Below are 7631 nucleotides of genomic sequence, written 5' to 3'. Positions count from 1 at the left end.
GGGATCCCTGCAACTGTCATAGGTTCAGAAGAATAGGGGCTTCCATATAACCAGAACTCATCTGCTAGAATTCGCTTGTTGTACCCACAACATCACAAGATAAGGTCACAAGTGGCCAAGTCTCCTGACAATAAGGCTGGTCCATCTACCTTTAAGACAGAACTTCACAGAAGCTGGGGCTTGAGGGGAGGTGTGTTAAAGCAGGCATCTTCTGAATCCACTAGAAACTTAGAACCAGACTCACTATGCGGAGTCTGATAAGTGCCAGAGATAGAAATGGGAATCTAGGTGGTATCATAAAGCTGCAGTAGAGCCCATACGTCCCCCCCAACCCCTCCTGTTTTCCCAAAAATTAATTTGCAAGACAAATAGTCCAGAAAAGTGCCTAACAATGGCAGGAATTTAGTAAATAGTTGTTGATGGACTGACACAGCATTGTCCCCAGATGCCTGGGTGCCTGGCTGTGCAGAGCCATCTTCCCAGAGGCCAAAATAGATCCCAGCCATGACCTTACCCCACCCACGTGGTGAGGCAAAGGTGACCTTTCCCTTCAGGTATCCATGGCCCACGTGGGCCAGAGGAGAAGCTCTGAATGGTCACTTAACTTGGACACTAGCTCAGAGGCTATTTCTTTCCCTGTGGACAAGTGGGCTCTACATTGAGAAGCAAACCTCTTCCTTGTCCAGAAGATCTGTAGTCAAATGCTTCCAGGGGAGATTATATTACAGTAACCCTGGAATGATCAGAAATGCCCCAGCCTCTCTTGGGTTCATTCCAATTCAAAGGGACGGCTCAGGACAGGCTTGTTAACACCCAAGCTTGTTGAGTACCAAGCTTGTTGAGTACTGGGCAGCTCAGGGAGCCTTGGGCAGCAAGCACATGCACACCAGGTGGAAGCCATTTTGACAGGTGAGGTGGGTCTGAAGTGAGAGCAAAGGCAGATGACTTTGTGAAGCCTCAGGCTGACTTCAGAAATACCCACCTATGGCCCACAGCCCAGCTACTCAGCTTGACCCACAGGGCATCTCCAAAAATTCTTGTCAGACAGTTGCATCTCCTATACTTTTCCCATTGACTGCATCTCTGGAGGCTGCTGGGAGCACACTGATCAAGCTACCAAGGCAAGTTAGCAAACTGGAATCCTCAAGAAGCTGGTGTTTGGCTATGACTTGGGAGCTTTCAGGATGCAGCCTTCCCTCTTTCCTGCCATAGCAAACCCCCAAGATCACCTTTCCTAAGAAAGAAAGAGCTTTTCCCAAACGTCCCAATCTTAGCTCCTTCCAACATCCCTACCTGTCCCTACCACACAAGTAGCCCCTGAGTGACAGCATTCACCATTACTTCATATATAGTGGCACTGGGCTAGTCGCGTAAAGGTCACTTTAGGAAGTGTGTTAAAAATCCAGATTTCTGGGACCCATTCAAGATACTTCCTGTGGTCGAGATGGGTCATGGGGAACAGCAACCTGTATTCAGACACATTCCCAGGTGCTTCTAAGACTGTTAGGACAGAGAATTACTAACAATTAGAGTGTAAGAAGTTCAAAAGGGCATTAATATATCCCTTTCTTTATTAACCTGATGGAAAAGTAAATTTGACCCCCAGACACCATTTTGCTTCCTGACAGCTTTAGATAAAACAGTTCCCTGTCCCTAAAACAGGCTGCTGTCCGGGTTCTTTGTGCATCCTAGCTAGAACAGCAAGAATCTGCGAGTGGCTCCATGCAACGTGGGCTGCAAACTGCATTCCAGGCTCCCACGGACACAGCTCCAGCATGCTCCCAAACTGTTGGAGATGAGTGAGAATGTGAGCTTTCCTTCAAAGTTCACCAGCTCCCAGACACTTCTAGAAGAGGTTTCCTTAGGCTACCGGGCCCTCACAGCTCAGGGAGAGGTAAGCTTAATGCATATTGCAGAGTAAGCCCCATGACTACATTCTCCACTTTATGTGAAGGGCAGAAATGTGTCTTTAAAAAAAGTCAGAGAGAAGCCAGAACGCCTGTTGCTAACAACAAGACTGAATTAAGTAACAAGAATGACTGCTTGTTGCCAGTGCTGAGGCAGGAAATAATTCATTTTCCTTTAGCTAATCTCTTTGTTTACATTATTTCCTTTGCTCCACAGGCCTGGCTTAGAGAAGGCCTGGGTTTTTTTTGTTTGTTTATTTGTTTTGTTTTGTTTTTAGTTCTTGATCAATAGGGTTTGCCATGGCTGAAGCCACTGCCATGAGTCTCACTGTGGCATGAAGAATGAAGACAGCAAAAGCCAGCAACAGAGCTGCTCCCCCAGCTGGGATAGCAGCTGCCCTGTCCACCAACACTCTTTCTGACCGCTGCCAGCTAGGCCAGGAGGGGCTGATCTCTATGCTGAGAGTGAAGGGGGAGCCATGTCTGTCCATCTCACACATATATTCCCTGTTCTGGGCACACTGCTTAATGAGTATTGAATGCAAGAATGATAGGATGAGGACACAAAAAATGATTTCCAAAGTGGACTAGACAAATTTTCTGTCTCAACCTCTTTTACGCACTTATCCACTGTGGGTGCAGGGCCAGGGGAGAAAGAGAGAGGAAGAGGAGGTGGAAGAACAAAGGGAGGAAGGGATAGAGGGAGGGAGAAAAAAAGCGAGGAAAAGGGAATGGCAAAAAGCACAAGGTACTCCACCGGTCAAAATCATCAATGGCTGTCTAGAGGGTGAAGGGAGGTCCCATCTCCCTGTCACCATGGCTCAGAGATTTCATGTCCATCAACTGTCCACTTCATGCAGCATCTAGCGGTACGAGCGGGCCCTCGTTCATGGTTCTAGATGGGAAAGGCAGTGTGTGCCCGCGTGGCTCCTCACCAGTGGTCTCTACCCCCAGAGCGCCCGGGGAAGCATGGGAAGTCCTGGTCTTTTCATTGGTTCTTTTTCTCTTTAACTCCAAGAATCCACTGGTTTGATCTCTAGTTTGGCCACATCATGACATCTGGGAACATGAGGGGGCTCCTCTCCTCAACATTGTCAGTCAAGAGTAGAGAGAGAAGGCCCAGGAGCCAGTGTTGACAGGGAATGAGGCTGGTACCCAACACATTTAACCCCTTCCTCCCCAATCTGCTCTCTTCCAGGCAAAGGTGCGTCATGACCATATCGAGGCTCAGTCAACCTGAACATCCCTGCAGGGTTCTGCAGCCTCGATGGAGAAAACGGCCTGTCTTGTACGCATTGGAGAGATCTTACTTCATATACATTTTTCTCCCTTAAATTAACAGAAGAAAATCACTCTTCTTTTGGCCCAAGCAAAAATAAAACTGGTTTTTGAAAGCCCTATTTAAAGGGTTCATTATCTCATAGGCTGCTAACTATATACTCTGCACCACACTCAATAAAAGCTTCATATAACTGTCTTTGAAATTAACAGCCACCTCTTGTGCTTTTCAAGTTATTAAAGACGTTGGCATGGTGGAGAGACTGTAAACTTTCTATACTAGTGATTAGTCAGTGGGACCACATCCCACCAAATCCCCCAGAGCGTTACTAACAAAAAGTTCCTTGTGACCCAAGCACCAATTTTTCTTCCTTGTCTGTTCATTCTAATTCCACTCAATTACTCCTGAGCAAGCTGTTTTATTCCTGTCAACTCATGTTATTTACCGGAGCCTTTCAGGAGGACTGAAGTGGAGGCTGATATTATGTAGGATGTTTTGAGACTCATTAAAACACTTTAAAACAATCACCCATTGTGATTTTCACAGCCCTATGTGACCTGGACTATTTGGAGCCTGGGTCACTTTATTTATTTGCTATTAAAAGTCTCAGGTTAGATTGGCTTTTCTTGCTACAAAATTTTTGGACCTGGGACCCCAGGACCTGGTCTGGGCTCCTGGAGGCTTCTGGGCAAGGATTTGAAGGATTAAGTGTGTGTGTGTTGGTGTGGGGGAGGGGTGTCCAGGAACAGCTCTGCCTCTGACTGATGGGCTGAGGAGAAATGGGAGGCAGCAGGCAGACCCGAGTAACCAGTGAGGTTTGCCATCTAGAAGAGACGGAGATTTCTCTAGCAGCACATGCATAAGAGCAATTTTCTTCTGAAGATGGAGAGGTCCCCCGTAGTCCTACTTTTAGTCCGTTATTATCGCATCGTTATTTGGACAATACCTGGACAATACCAGGAAATCAGGCTAGCATTTCTGAGGGTGTAAAGCAGAGAACTCTGTCGTCCTTGCATCATTAGATGAAAGGTCCATTTTACTTATGGCATTTGGAGTGCCAGTTGCCCTGTGAGCACACGCAGCCAGAGCTCTGGGCCAGAGAGTGGCCAAAACAGCCTCCTTTTGTCGTCTTCTCTCCCAGATCCCTCTTGCTTCCCACTCTGGCCTTCTGGGCTCCAGCTGCCCGTCTGTCCCTCTGCTATGAGCACTTACCCGACTGGCCATTAGCAAGAGCTCAGCCTAGACAGCTCCCGGGATTGGAGGTGGACTCCCTGTGCTCTAGGCCACCAAGAATCCAACAGAGAAGCTGTGTTCAAGCTGGGGTGAAAGTAGAGGATTTTTGGTTTCCAAGTTCAAAGAACTAGAATTTCTTATAGGGGTAAAAAATGGTCTCCCTTCTCCAGTGATCCTAACACGCTCTGTCATTTCAGTGGTAGCCATGGTCTCAAAGCCACAGCCCACTGCATCCATCACCGCACACATTTCTAGAACATGGTTTTCACATGAGTTTCTCATTTGTTTGCACAGGCCATCCTCACCCCAAGCCAGGGGATGGGAGGGATCATCCAAAAGCAGCAAGGGCAGGGGGAAGGGAGGCTGGAGACCAAGAGCCATGTGTCAAAAAGGAAGTTGAAGTAGACCAGCCTTTCCCATGCTGTGTTCCTCAGGCAGTGAGATGCTAATTTGTGCTCCAGGAAAAGTCAGTTCCCAGTCATATATGCCGATGAAACATGGCCTACTATATCCTCAGCTCTTAGACCAGCTTCCTGCTACCGTGAGTTCACAAAGCTCTACACAAGCTGATCTCCAAGACCCCTCCTAACTCTTAAAATTCTGGGATATAAAGGCTAGGGAATGTGAATGCAAAAAGTTATAAGGCATTTGCCTGAGTCAGTGGTTTTCCACCCTGGCTGTGTATAATAATCACTTGGGGGAGATATGTAAAAAATAAAACCCACAAGCCTATCTCTCAGCCTGGGGATTATGATTCACTGAAACTGGGGTGAGCCCCAGCAGCTACATTTCTAATAACTTTCCAGTCAGTTTGATGTGTAGCAAGCATGAGAGCTGATAAGTTGGGGCTGGGTTTAGAACCAGATGCTTTCCCGAGGAAAGGAAATGAGGAAAGAGCTAAAACAGGTATTTAAACTGTCCACTTCTGTTCACGGGACTGGGCCCATGGGTAATTGTGCCTGGTGTGTTTTTTGGAAGACACTTCACCAGAAATCAACAATTTAAGATGCAGTGGGGCAGAATTTGTTTTGATTTATTTCAAACCTCAGAGTGACACTCAAACCACATCCCAAGGGCAAACATCTCACAGCTTAATTGATAGGTAGGCATTGCCTGCAACCAGATGGAAAGTGATGCTGGCTTCACTTTCACCCTGGCAGCGTTGGGGACCTGAAAGGAGAAAGGCCCCTGTGAGAGGTGGTCTCAGTGTCCACTGGCTGCAGCACAGCTGACCCAGCCTTCTATCCAGGAGATCAGAGCTTTAGGTCAAAGAAACCAGGAGTAAGAAGAGGGTCTGACCGGTTTCCCAGGCCAGCGAGGCTAGTTCTCTTGGACCAGGCCATTTCTGAGTGAGGAAACTACCTCAGCCCCTGCCCCCCGCCCCCCTCCTCCCCCCGCCTCCACATCAGTGGTCTTCACATGCACACGCTCAGGAGAGCAGCTAGGTTGCCTGACCGCTGGGCCAGTACTGCCTGACGACTGGGGGAGTCTGGTCCTGCTCAGGAGGACAAGCCAGAGTGATGAATCTTTCATTGACTAAAGTTCAAGGTAAAGTACAAGCCCAGAAAATAAGTCTTATTCTTACTACTCCCTCTCATATATTCTACAGTCCAGACAAGCTGGATGACTCACTGCTTTTTAGACAGAAAATGTTCTCCCCTTTGAGTACTTGCTCCTGTTTTTCTCTTTCCACCCCTGTCTGTTGGACTCCTACACATACTTCAAGGCCTATGTCAAATTCCTCCTCCACTGATCTCCCCATTAGACATGGTGATATCGCTCCTTTCTGGAACTGCCAGAATATACTCTTTGTATCTATCATCTGGCATTTTTCATACGTAGTCATGTTTCTTATCTTCTTCCATTATAAGACAGTGGAGAATGAAGGCTGGGTCTTACGTCTTCCTTTAGCCCCAGCAGGTTTCAACAGTGTGCTTTGTATGTAGCAGGTACCCAGTGAAAATGTATGGAATGGAGGATACTTGACAGTAATTGTAAAGCATCATGGCCCATGCTACCAGTCTGTGGGTAACCCTTGGCACTCCTCCCGTTGTGCCATCATCAAGCATGGGGCACAACGTTGACAGATGGCTAGGCCTCCTGAGCAGAGCCAGGGTCTCAGCTGGAGAGTCTGGGCTGCTTTAAGTTTCAGCCCCACGTGGGGCTGAAAGACACTCCAGCCTCCATTGCATTTGGGATTCTCCTCAAGAAATAATGAAGAAAGGAAACTTATTCTGCTAGAAATAAAGCTTAGGTGGACCATGTTTTGCAACAGATGAGTACATTATCTGATTATTAGGATAGGTCACCACTTCACTTCGCTTTGGGCCATGGAGACGGAGAGCAGATGAGGGGACATGAAGGTCGTCCTGCTGTTCTGGGAGGTACCTTCTCAGATTTATCACCTGAGACCTGCTCATCCGAATGGCTGTGAGGAGATTTACATGCTATCGGTACCCCTGCTGAATGCCAGGTCATGGTGTCCCATTTTCCATGCATATTTCCATTCATATCCTGTGCTGTGGTGGTTGCCTCAGAAGTACTTGAAGGAATTAGGTATCCAGCACTAAATAGGCTCTGCTATTTGGTCTATAACCTGAGACTCAAATTTTTTAAAAAAAGAGCTTCCATTGGCCTTGGGTACTTCCAGTAGCTGGAAATTCCCACTTCTGGAATCCAAGTGAAGTAGTCTCAATACAGCATTTATAGATCGTGCGGCAGGAGCAGAATTATTCCAAAAGGACCAGAGGGACTGGAAGAGAAAAAGCCTGTTGACCAAATCTCTTTTAAACAGAATGGCTGTTTTTGTCTTGGTACACGTGTGGTAATTTTGTTACTGATGACAAGGTGGGTTTTTCCCCAGAGTTTTGGAGATAAGAGAGGCACATCTTCGGGCTGGCTGAGTGGCGCAATGGTTAAGAACTGGCTTGGGATGCCAGAGGGCCCTGGTTCGGATCCCACATATGAGGCCCAGTGACACTGCCCTCCACAGCTAAGATGTTGAACAACAGCTTTGAGCTGGGCTGCCATGAGTCAATGGTGACAGCGTAGGCTGCAGCCCCTGTGTAGTGGGTTGCCATGGGCTACCATGTGTAGCCAGTAGCCACCGTGAGCCGCAGTCCAGAAGTGGGCGACTGATCTGCCTCACCAGGGAAGAGCGCAATGATGGTGCCAACTTGGGCCAGTGAAGCAACGTCCTCCACAACTAGACT

This window comes from Hipposideros armiger, unplaced genomic scaffold (assembly GCF_001890085.2).
Source record: "Hipposideros armiger isolate ML-2016 unplaced genomic scaffold, ASM189008v1 scaffold_116, whole genome shotgun sequence".
Taxonomy (NCBI): domain Eukaryota; kingdom Metazoa; phylum Chordata; class Mammalia; order Chiroptera; family Hipposideridae; genus Hipposideros; species Hipposideros armiger.
This window is presented reverse-complemented; position numbering follows the sequence as displayed.